This window comes from Gavialis gangeticus, unplaced genomic scaffold, assembly GCF_001723915.1.
Source record: "Gavialis gangeticus isolate Ggan-Ray unplaced genomic scaffold, GavGan_comp1, whole genome shotgun sequence".
In the NCBI taxonomy this organism is placed as follows: Eukaryota; Metazoa; Chordata; order Crocodylia; family Gavialidae; genus Gavialis; species Gavialis gangeticus.
In genome coordinates, this window is record NW_017729022.1 from 158,438,711 (window position 1) to 158,451,023 (window position 12,313).

Sequence of the window (12,313 nt, forward strand, 5' to 3'; positions counted from 1 at the left end):
CCCAAATGCAGCACCCTGCACTTGTCCGTGTTAAAACGCAAACAAAATTCCATTTGTTGATTCAGATCACTGTCCCCAATTCGATTCAGCAAATCTGAATCTTAAGATCAATGCTAATTCAGAGAATTAGCGATTCGGCCATAGACACTGCTTTAAATGTTTTTATATGTACCTCGAGGTATCAGGCATGGCTTGTGAATGCTGTGATGCTGGGGTGGATGGTGCGTCCCACAGGACTGCAGGTGTGGGGGGAGGCACATGCTCGGCAGAAAACCTGGAAGTAAACCAGAAGTACTTCCAGTTCACTTCCAGGTCCACTGCTGAGCACACAGGGGGACGACCACGCCCCCCTGGCTCAGCGATCAGCCGCAGAGGGACCCCGGGTGCTCCCCCAGATTCAGAAGGCACCAGTTGCTGAGCCGGGGTCCCTGGGTGGGGCCCCCAGTGTGCTCCCCAGGGACCTGGAAGTGGACTGGAAGTGCCAAGCACACTGGGGAGCCCCTCATGCTCCTGTGGGACGCTCCATCCGCCCCACCGTTACAGCATTCATGAGCTGCCTGGTACCTTGAGATATGTAGAAAAAACATTTAAAGTTGTGTCTATGTCCGAATCGCCAAATCTTTCTGAATCTCTCTGAATCAATTTGGAGGGTTCCAATTCGATTTGGAGAGATTAAAGTGTCTCCTGATTTGATTTGGATTGAGAGATTTGGTCACCGAATCAGGCCAAATCGAATCATGGACTTAAGCTTCGCACAGCCCTAACAGACAGCCACCATGTCCCCCCTCAGTCTTCTCTTCCTCAGGCTGAACAGTCCCAGATCTCTTAGTCTTTCCTCATAAGGTTTGTCCTCTAGGCCCTTAATCATTCTTGTGGCCCTTCTCTGGACCCTTTCAAGACTCTCCCTGTCTTTTTTGAAGTGTGGCACCCAGAACTGGACAGTACTCCAGCTGGGGTCTCACCAGCACTGAGTAGAGAGGAAGTACCACTTTCTTAGCCCTACTCATGACACATCGGCTAATACATCCCAATATGCTATTAGCTCTGTTGGTTACAGTGTTGCACTGCTGGCTCGTGTTCATCCTGTGATCAACCATAGCCTCGAGGTCCCTTTCATCTATATTCATGTCACTGGTTACTTCTCCCCAGATGAAGCACTCTGTATTTATCCTACTGAACTGCATCCAGTTCCATTCTGCCTATCTTTCCAGCTTCTTCAGGTCCTCTTGGATCTGCATCCTATCCCCTAGTGTGACCACTTTTCCCCATAACTTAGTATCATCCACAAACTTGGCCAGTGCACTTTCCACATCCTCTTCTAAATCATGTTAGCTATTAATAAGGATGTTGAACAGCATGAGGCCAAAAACTGAACCCTGTGGGACACCACTCACCACCTCCCACCAAGATGCTATAGACCCATCCACTAACACTCTCTGGGCTTGACCCCTTAGCCAGGTCACACCCCACCTGACCATGGACTCTGCCATCCCACAATCACCCAGTTTTTTTTATAAGAGCATCATGGGAAACCATATCAAAGGCCTTTTTAATATCCAAATATATGACATCAACCATGTCTCCCGCATCTAAGTGGTTCGTTACTTGATCATAGAAGGAGATGAGACTGGTCAGCCATGACATACAAACAATGAAACCACGCTGGCTATCCTTCAGCATCATGCCTTCTGCCAATCTCTCACAAATGGACTTCTTGATAATGTTTTCCAAAATTTTACCTGGCATTGAGGTCAAACTGACCAGCCTATAGTTTCCCATTTCCTCCTTCCTCCCCTTGGCACCACATTGGTCCTTTTCCAGTCTTCCATGACCTCTCCAAAGCATCATGAGTCTTCAAATACTTCCATCGGTGGTCCCACAATGATTTCAGCCCATTTCCTCAGCACTCTCAGGTGTAGTCCATCCAGTCCTCCTGACTTGAAGACGTTCAGCTGCATCAAGTGCTCCCTCACCAGTTCAACACTGACCATTTGTTGGCACCCCTTCTTCTCCCCCACATCCATCCAGTATCCAGCTAGGCAGGCAACCACCATTTGTATGCAGGAACACTGACAAAAAGTATTCATTAAAGAGTTCAGCTTTCTCCTGACTGCCTGTTATCAGCTGTCCCATCCCATTTTGCAAGGGCCCCACATTTCCCTTGGCCTTCCTCCTGCTCCCTATATACCTGAAAAAGGACTTCTCATTCCCCCCTCTCCTCTCATATCTTGACCCACAGGGTCTTGGGTCACACTTCTGTCAAACCAGTTTGGGTTTCTGAGGAGGCATACCGGTCCTTTTCATAGAGAGCTACACCTCCTCCCTTCTTCCCTGTAGCCCTCCATAAATACAGCCCAGTCATGTCTGGAATCCCATTTGGTCTCCGTTATTCCAACAAGATTATATTTCCTATTTGATAGCAGGAGTGCCAGTTCCTCCTGCTTATTCCCCATATTCCTAGAGTTTGTATATACACACTTAAGTCCCCCATTGGTAACCCCCAGTTCCCCACAGCCCCGTCATTCCAACATTTCAACACCTTTCTGACTGCCCTCTGCATCCTTCCTGCTTGGCTGTACCCCAGCTTGCATTCCCATCTGTACACCCATGCCCCAACACACCTTTTTTTAAAGCCCTCTTCCGTAAGTCAGCCATCCTGAAAGAAAACAAATTCTTCCTCCTTGGCGTGAGGTAAATGTCATCTCTTCCCAACAACCTTGTATCCTGGAACAGCATTCCTTGATCATAAAATCTGAAATCCTCACTATGACCCTGACCTCTGACTGGGAGGATGGAAGAGAAAACCACCTGCACCCCCAACTCAGAGCCTTGTAGTCATTCATGACCTACTCAGGGTTGTTCTTGGCCATGTCATTCATGCCCACATGGATGAGCAGCAAGAGGTAGTAGTCAGAGGACTGGGTGAACTTTGTAATCCTCTCCATCACATCCCAGATACAGACCTCTGGAAGCCATCAGCCCTCCCATGCAAAGGGATCTGGTCAGCAGATGGCACCCTCCATCTCCCTCAGAAGAGAGTTGCTCACTACCACCATCCTACATCTCCTCTTCTGATCAGGAGCTTGCCTCCTTTCCTCCTCTGGAGCAAGTGCCTCCAGTCCTTCCTCCACCAAGGGTGCAAGTTTCTCATACCTGTTGCACAGCTGAACTGGAGAAGTTTCCCTTGAAGAACATGGCCTGGAGTCCTTTCCCATTGGCTAGCTCTAGGTGTTTGCCCACTCCATGTGTGCATTTTGTTGGATCACCTTTCTAAGATAGCTAGCTCTTTCCGTGAATTGTATAGGCACTTAACTCTGGGTTTTGAATTCGAGTCTGGGGCCCAGACACCTAAAATGTAGGTGTTGAGATACCTAACTTTTAGGCATGTAAATCCTTTATTGGATCTGGCTGTTAGTACCTAAAGGCACCAGTAAGGATCAGGTCATGTTTTGCTGTATGCCCAAAGAGACTGTTAATAGCAAAGTGGGAAATAAATACTCACAGATGGGCCCAGGGTTATGTACATAGGACAGTCACAGTGGTCACAGCTCTTGACTGCTAGCTGTATGTATTAATACTAGAAAGAAACTTGAAGATGGAGAGAAAGAGAGGAAGGTAGGAGTTTCCCAAAGAAAATAAGTGAAGACAGAACCACTTTCAGAGAGGTGCAAAAGAGCAAAAATAAATAGCTGCTCCTGTTGGACACACTTTGCACATCCTCACCCCCTCGACAGATGTGGTTTCAGTTATGACCAAAGTTTCTTAGTATGATATATAAAACTATGACAATTATTTGTGCATTATTTGCTAAATTAATAAAATGTTCTTGTCATGTGGCTGATGATGCATGCAAATCACCCAAAAACTTCTTCCTCTTCTCAGCAAAGAAAGAAAAGGGACCCAACCTCCCTCAGAAACATACATTCCTCATCCCATTCAGGAAATGTTTGAGAAAAGAAATGAGCTTGGCACTGAGTTCTGAAAGTCAACAAATACAGAATTCTTTGAGCCAAAAAATTCTATGGTCATCTACAGAAAATTCCCACTGGAATTTAAATCCAGTAACTATTAGCTCAACCTTGGCAGCTGACCTCAAAGCTGTAGCAGGTCATGGTGAGAGAGAGTCTCTCAGATACCCTGGACCTATGTCATCTATGCTTTTATTAGACTAAATCCAGGACTTTGAATGGCTTTGGGAAGTGCACAGGAAGCCAAGGTAGCAGTTGAAAACCCATGTAATTAATTCCTATTATCTAGCAAATAAGCTTTTACATTCTGTACCATTTTACCTTGCAGTACAAACTATAGGCCCAAATAGTGTCGTGCAGTAATCCAGTCTAAAAGTCACAAAGTTATGGATAACTGTGACAAGATCCTCATGCAAAAAAGACTATGGATACTCCGTTACAGAACAAAATAGTATGGCATTAAGATTCCAAGTTCCCTGTCAAATACTTACCTTCTTGGACAATGAAAAGGCAACTCTCAAAAATTAATGACATGAAGTATCCATACCTTTTCCTACCCCTGAAGCATCATCTCCATCTTTTCAGCACTAAATTTCAACCAACTCAGTCTCACCCCACTGTGCTGCTATTTCAGCTAGCCCTTGGGAGAGTATCCATCTCCACTGAAAGTAAGACATAGTGTTGACATGCACATATGGATGTCAGTACGCCCAAATCATTTCATTAATATGCTGAACAGAGGGAGTGACAAAACAGAGACTTGGAGACCTCAATATTAAGTGTCTCCTGACAGAAAAGCAGTCCCTCAAGCTACCTTTATCATTTTGCAAAGTAATGCTACCCCTTTTTGCCAGTATCTGCATGCAAGTTAAAACAGGGATATTCTACCAACAGAACTGAGCTGTAATTTTTTCCCACTCTGAAACAGTGTACAATTTAAAGACGTCTCAGGTACCAGGGCGTTATAATGTAACTTGATACCGGTGGTGACAATAAGAAAAGTGGTGTACATTACCGCACAAGGAAAAATAAAGCAGCAATTAACAAGTTTCTATATATTTCCTGTTTGCATAATACAGCCCTTTTTCAGGGTAAAACCTGGAGGAAACTTATAGGCCAGGAAAAGGTTTTCAGTAAAGACTCATTTGGACACTTACTAATGCAGAAATGGTTGTGTGCATTGTGAGCAATGTAAAAGGACAAACAAATGCTGTCTGAACTGACTAGAGGTGGCAGCAAAGAAAGGTTGCAATGTATTCTAGTGGCAGATACCTGTGGAGAAGTTGTCTTACACCATTAACAGCCAGTGTGAAAGCTTCTTATCACAACTGCTCTAAATAAAACAAGACCATGTGTGAAGCATATACAAGTCATAAATGCATTTCAAATATCAATTTTTATGGCACAATCATAAATGGATGTTGTTATTTTTAAAGAGACTCAGTTGGGCACGTTGATTTACTAGACCTACCACACAGCCCAAGATACAAAATTATATATGCTTATCACTAGTGAAAAATTCTGTGTGCGCCTTTCTTCGATGTGTACTACTGAAGTTTGCTTTTTTCCATTAGGCTTTAAACTATAATACCACTACAGGGCAAGTGCTGTTGTGAAGCCTTAAATGACAGATCTATATGCACATTTTCTGGTTTTTACAGTTTATTTTTTTCTGAAATTTGGTGCTTCTTTTATAGAAATTGTGACTAATTTTAATTATAATTTTTTATCAGTTATAATTTTAAATAACTTGTATCCAAAGTATTTATCTGATCTTTAACTGGCCTTTTCCACCCAGTTACCATTTTTTATTCAGAGACCACTCTTTCACTTAACACAGGAAAAGCTATAAGCTGTAGAATGGTATTAAATACTCCTTTCATATTTACAAAGCAACTTAGGGGACAGCAGACTGACTTCTGTCTCTGAACTATGAAAACTGTTTCTGAGTAATAAGTTATTTTTTTATAATTAAAACTCAAAACCTTAAGTCTGAGACTAATTCCATAGACTTATGTGCCTTAGTTCAGGAAAGCAGCCCCATTCACTGCCAAAGAAAGTAAGCATGTACTTTAAACTACCATATTTACCAGAGTATGAGACAACTTCAAATTTAAGACAACCCCCCAATACAGTATTAGAATGCAGACATGGAAAAATTATAAATGTATTGTAATTTTCCATGTATAAAATCTAATTATGAGAGGGTAATTTTAAATCCTCCCCCTCCTCCCACCACACACTGCTACAGCAGGGAAAGCAGCAGCAGTAGCAGAGTGGGGCAGGTGGCAGAGGGGTTTGCCTTAATGCAGGTGTGGTAAAGTTCCTAGCTTCTCTTTAACTGGAAAAAAGTGTTGTGTTATATTTGATGATGTGCCACACCATCTCCATCATGCTTTCCAAAATCCTAGGTCCCCATACCTAGAGTGACACTAAGTCCATTCATTCTGATTTTAGGTCACTTAGTTCTGATTCTGAAAAAACTTCTAAGTGTGTGATTACCGTATTTACTTGAAGCCAAGATGAGGTTTCTTCCTCATTCAACATGGGGAAAAAAGCCCCTCATCTTGGATTTCAGTACCTAGGGGAGGGGCAGGGGACTGCTGTGGCTCCAATTCCATCCCTGACCCAGGCTCATGGTCAGAGTCAGAGCCACAGAGCCTGTTTGCCTCCCCTGCCACCTGCCCCTCTGTGCCTATGCCCCCCAGGGCTCCTCCCCCCCCCGTAGTGCTTGTCCCCCTTACTGCCTGAATCCCACAGCCTCTGCCACCCACAGCCTCTTTCCCCTGCATCCCATCCCCACAGCTTCAGCCCTCCTGCAGCTTCTGTCCACTAAAAGCCTCTGCCCCTGCTGCTCCCTATCCCCCTGCCACTTATCATCAGGCATGGGAGCTGGATACTGGAGCTGCTGCCACCACAAGTGCTACTGAGTGGCCAGGCTGGGACAGAGTTATCCTGTGCTTGTACCCACAGCCAGAATGGGGCTGGAGCCATGCCTAATGGTAAGCAGTGGAGGGCGGGGGTGCAGAGGTTGTGGTGGGGGGCAGATGGAAGTTGTAGCGGGGCAGGGATGGAACAGCTGCAGTGGGCATATGGCTACTGTGGCTCTGAATCCAACCCTGCGTCTGGGTCAGGGCCAGAATTGGAGTCATAACAGCCCCCTGCCCCCCTCCCCCCCACACACATACTTGGTATTCAGATCCAAGATGAGGGGTTTTTTTCTCCACGTTGAATGGGGGAAAAAAAACCTCATCTTGAATTCAAGAAAATATAATCACACACTTAGGAGTGTTCCTGAATCAGAACATAGGTTGCCGTAGATATGCAAGGATCCTGCTCTGACATGCTGTAATTACAGCACATCAAAGCAGACTCAATTAATCAGGTCTGCTGGAGCATGGTAATTAGTTCTCTCCAGCCAACCTCTGCATCTATGTATTCAGCATTGTGCACTTCAAAATGGCAGTGGGAGCACTTTAACTAAAGCTCCACCATTTTGAAGCACCACCATTTTGAAGCATGGGATGTTAAATAAAGGAGACGCTGTGGGCGCTTTGATTAAAGTGCCCCACCACCACCACTGGAACACGTGTAAAGACACCCTAACAGACCACAAATCAGAATGAGTGAACGGACTGTCACTCTGGGCATAGACAGATCTAGGATTTTGAAAAGGGAGTGCAGATGGTGTGGAACATCATCACATATAACACAACACATACTTTTCTCCAGTTAAAGAGAAACTAGAAACTTTACTAATATGGTAGGGAGTTAGCACTATATTAGTTGGTTTACAATCAAAGCAAAAGACAAATATAATTATTGGAATGTGCACTAATTGGCTAAAGAATATATAAAGATTTTAAAAGACATTAGAGAAAAATAATCAAAGGATATTATATTATTAGTCTTGTAGTCATTATAGTTTTATGTACATCTCTTGTTCAGAGTCATAAAACAAAATTTAGCCTTCTTGAGGATCTTAACAGTGTCTCCAATACTGTACTGTCAGTCATTTCTTCACCTGAGTTAATGTTACCACACCTCAGTTAAGGTTTTTAGTTAGAGCTAAAAACAGTCTGCAGGGCTGTAAAATAGAAGAGAGACATTACCAGGAATGGCTAACAAACAGCAAAATTGCAGAAGAAAGCATAGTTTGAAGAGTGAAACATCAAAATCATTAAAAAGGATAGAGTCATTAACACCTGTGGAGAGGAGAGAGATTAGCAGGAATCAGAGAGATGATAATAAGCCACAAAGTCAATTGACTCTCTCAGTACTATATGAATAGAAATGCTGCTGACCCTCCAAGACAGCTCATTTTAAAGTTTGGGTGGAGCTGGAATGAAAGGGGAGAGCAGCTATACTGCTGCACCTCCCTTGGATCCTTCCCTGGCTTCAGGGTCTTCAGTGTGACCTGAAACACATTCCTTATGTATTACAGATGTTAGTTTTTGATTGTAACTTCACATAGCAATGGTCAGTTTGCTGGGGTTTTGCTCCTGACAACTTAAACTTAGGTTTTATACTCATCTACTTCATTCAGGGATACATTAGCAGAGTGGTTTAAACAACTCCAGGGTTCAAACACTCCAGGGTTCGAACAACGCTTGTGGCGCATGCCAAAGGATGCAACTGGTCAACCTAATCATTTGCACTAGGAAATCAACGGTTCCTTGTATGCTAATGAGTATGAAAACTAGCCCTTTAGAATACTAGGCTCAGTAGCTTCTTTTGGTATTTTATTGCTCAGTTTACTTCTCAGCTTTACCCATTGCACTCTTACACGTTTTATTATTTTACTATATTTTCCATTACACACAGTTTATTTGTCTCTGAAATAACACCCTTACTATATACAGCTATCTTACATACATTTCTGATACACTCAAGTTATATAACTACATTTTTAGTTTGTCTTTTTTGTGATTGTGGAGGAGAAGTTAGACCATTTTAGACAAGCAGTTTTGGAACTGACAGACCTTGACAAGGAATCTGATCATATTAGCCTTTGAAGTCCACAGGAAAATTCCAGCCTACTTCTTTGGTTGAATAGTATTAGCAAAGGCATGTGTTGACCTCGTGTAAGTTTTCTGCTACATTTATCATTATATTAACCAACCAGCTCCTCCACTCCACTCCCACTATCTCGGGAAGAGTATAAGAATATTGCTCGCACATGCAGGATAAAACCAGGAAGGCCAAAGCTCAATTGGATTTGCAGCTAGCAAGGAACAAGAAAAGTAACAAGGACGTTTTCTACAAATATGTCAGCAACAAGAGGAAGGTCAGGAAAAGTGTGGGTCCCTTACTGAATGGGGGAAGCAACCTTGTGACGGATGATGAGGAAAAGGCTGAAGTACTCAATGCCTTTTTACCTTGGTCATCACTGGCAAGATCAGCTCCCAGACTACTGCACCAGGCAATGTAGTTTTGAGCAGCCCTCAGTGGTAAAAGGACATATTAGGGATGATTTAGAAAAGTTGGATGTGTACAAGTCCATGGGGCAGGATGAAATGCATCTGAGGGTGCTAAGGGACTTGGCTGATATGATTGCAGAGCTGCTGACCATTATCTTTGAAAACTCATGGCTATCATGGGAGGTCCCAGACTACTGGAAAAGGGTGAATATAGTGCCCATCTTTAAGAAAGAGAAGAAAAAGAGTACAGGAAACTACAGACCAGTCAGTCTCACCTCAGTCCCTGGAAAAATCATGGACCAGGTCCTCATGGAATCCATTTATAATCACTTGGAGGAGAAGAAAGTGATCAGGAACAGTCAGCATGGATCCACCAAGGCCAAGTCATGCCTGACCAACCTGATTGCCTCCTATGATGACATGACTAGATTTATGGATGCAGGAAAAGCAGTGGGCAAGCACTTTAGCAAGGCTGTTGATATGGTCTCCCACAGCATTCTTGCAAACAAGTTACGGAAGTATGGGCTGGATGAATGGACTGTAAGGTGGATAGAAAGCTGGCTGAATCATTGGGCTCATTGGGTAGTGATCAATGGGTTAATGTCTTGCTGGCAGCCAGTATCAAGTGGAGCACCCCGGGGTCAAACCTAGAGCCAGTTTTGTTCAGTATCTAATATCTTCACCAGTGACCTGGAAGATGGCATAGAGTGCACCCTCAGCAAGTTTGCAGATGACACCAAGCTGAGGGAAGTAGCAGATACACAACAGCTCTGCAGAAATGGACCTCGGGGTTACAGTGGACAATACACTAGATATGTGCCCGTGTTGCCAAGAAAGCTAACAGGATACTGGGCTGCTTTAGTAGGAGCACTGCCAGCAGATCAAGGGAAGTAATTCTTCCTCTCTATTCAGCACTGGTGAGGCCACACCAGGAGTACTGTGTCCAGTTTTGGGCCTCCCCACTACAGAAAGGATGTGGGAAGTTGGAAAGAGTCCAGCAGAAGGCTCAACAAAGCCTTGGCTGAAATGATGTAGTCGGAGATGGTCATGCTTTGAGCAGGCGGTTGAACTATATGACTTCCTGAGGTCCCTTCCAACCCTAATTTTCTATGATTCTATGATTCTATACCCCGCACCTTGTTGAAACGGTGTAACTGATAGACCTTCGACCCTTGGCAGCAGACTCTTACTTGATAGGGTTTAAACCCTGGGGTTCAGGAATTGGAGGCAGGGCACCTGGAGACTTCGGCAGTGTGAAACAGAATAAAGGCTAGACACTGTTACCAGGGGAAGTGTCACCACCAACACAACAGCCTGGTAAATCCAACACAGCATACAACCCCACAAATGTATGGGTCCAACAGCAATGCAAAGCCCTTAATTCCACAGCAACTACAGGGTCAGAGAAGGGTTACCTGGCTGTTGGTGTTGACACCCCACCTTGAAGCAGCATCTTCCACTGGGAGTAAAGTGAGGCAGATAAAGGGACTCCTGATTTCACTCTATTCCACACAGCTGGAGCATCCAGGGCCTCTGCTTCCATGCCAGGGTCCTCCTTTACTAAGTACCCAGGCTTATGCTATGGTTATCCAGCCTTGTTTGAACTTTATTAATAGTATATATGGTACTATTATTTAGGAGTTTGTGCTATATTTGAAGTTCAGACATTAAGTTGTTTTTGAATAATTTTCTAGCAAGAAGAGTGGGTGACTTAAAAGTGAGGAAAACATTTGCTCCCAGGTTTTTCTAATTCAAAACTGGCTGAACAGATTTCATTCATATTATCCAAGACGTATCTAAGAACTGTATATATTAGTAAAAAAGAAGGGTTTCAATTGGAAATGGCTCCTCAACCTGAACTGTAGAGTTTACTACATAGGCATGCTATAATCATCTAGTTAAATAGGTAAAATTAAGGAAAAGTGTGGGGTAAACTGCCCTGGGACATATGGTCAACCATACTGTGTGAAGTGGGATATAGAAAAGAAATAATCACTGTAACTTAAATTTTTATGGTACCTTTCATTATCAAGAGTCTCAAAATGCTTCACAGACTAAACATGACAGTCCAGATTCTGATTTAAGTTATACTGGTGTAAATATGGAGCGACTTTACTGAAGTTATTAAAGCTGCTCAGCTTACAAAGATGAAACTGAGATCAAAGGTTTGGTTTCATTGTATGTACATAGTAATAAGTTTCATCTGTGCTTTGGTTTAATTCAAACAAGTATAATTTGAGGCAAATTTATTTCCCAGCAAGAGAGATGGAGAACTGATAAGTCTGGTACTTAAATATATGTGACAACAAATAAAAAAATGGAAATCAGTAACAAAGCTTTAAGCATTTATCTAAATATGCCTTCTGGTTAATGGAAAACAGCTAAGCATTCATAAAAACGTGAAATATGACTGTCTTAATTCATATTAATAGCAACATGTATACATTCAGCTACAGAATTATCTTCTGTTCACACATCCTGGTCAGGGGATTAGCTGTTTAATACATCTTTTGATTTTTGAAAATGTAATTTTCTTAGTCGCAGACCATCAACATAGTGCTATAGCTCTGTTCTACAGCTCTGTCACCACGACCACAATGGGATCGGAAGAACAGTCCAACTTTTAGAAGCAGGAGATCGACCCTCAGTACCAATGCTGGCTTCTAGAACAGCAAAGCACACATTCTCAGGCTCTAGCCTAGGGACAGATATTACAGTTAAACCGGTATAAGTGATTGGAAGCACATTTAAACCCGTAACAGAACAGAAGTTCAGCACACACGAATCGGGTTCGAAATGGGTAACCCGGTTTAAGATAAACCTGGTAGATGTAGTATCGCACCTAACTAATATAAATTAAACTGGTCTGAGGGAAGTGAGGGAAGTGCCCATCTTGGTTTCTCTCACCCCCCCCCCCCACCCCAC

General features: G+C 43.3%; 2 long non-coding RNA genes across 2 annotated transcripts in view; one reads left to right on the forward strand and one right to left on the reverse strand.

Moving 5' to 3' along the window:
• The window catches only part of LOC109296802, a 14,364-nt gene extending 4,587 nt beyond the window's left edge, over window positions 1–9,777 (reverse strand). Inside the window, exons 1-2 of the long non-coding RNA XR_002097060.1 lie at window positions 9,651–9,777; window positions 3,557–3,562 (exon numbers count right to left, since the gene is read on the reverse strand). This is a non-coding gene — a long non-coding RNA (uncharacterized LOC109296802). The remainder of the gene's footprint in view (window positions 1–3,556; window positions 3,563–9,650) is intronic.
• The window catches only part of LOC109296803, a 51,280-nt gene that overhangs the window by 36,509 nt on the left and 2,458 nt on the right, over window positions 1–12,313 (forward strand). The window contains exon 2 of the long non-coding RNA XR_002097061.1: window positions 9,267–9,271. This is a non-coding gene — a long non-coding RNA (uncharacterized LOC109296803). The remainder of the gene's footprint in view (window positions 1–9,266; window positions 9,272–12,313) is intronic.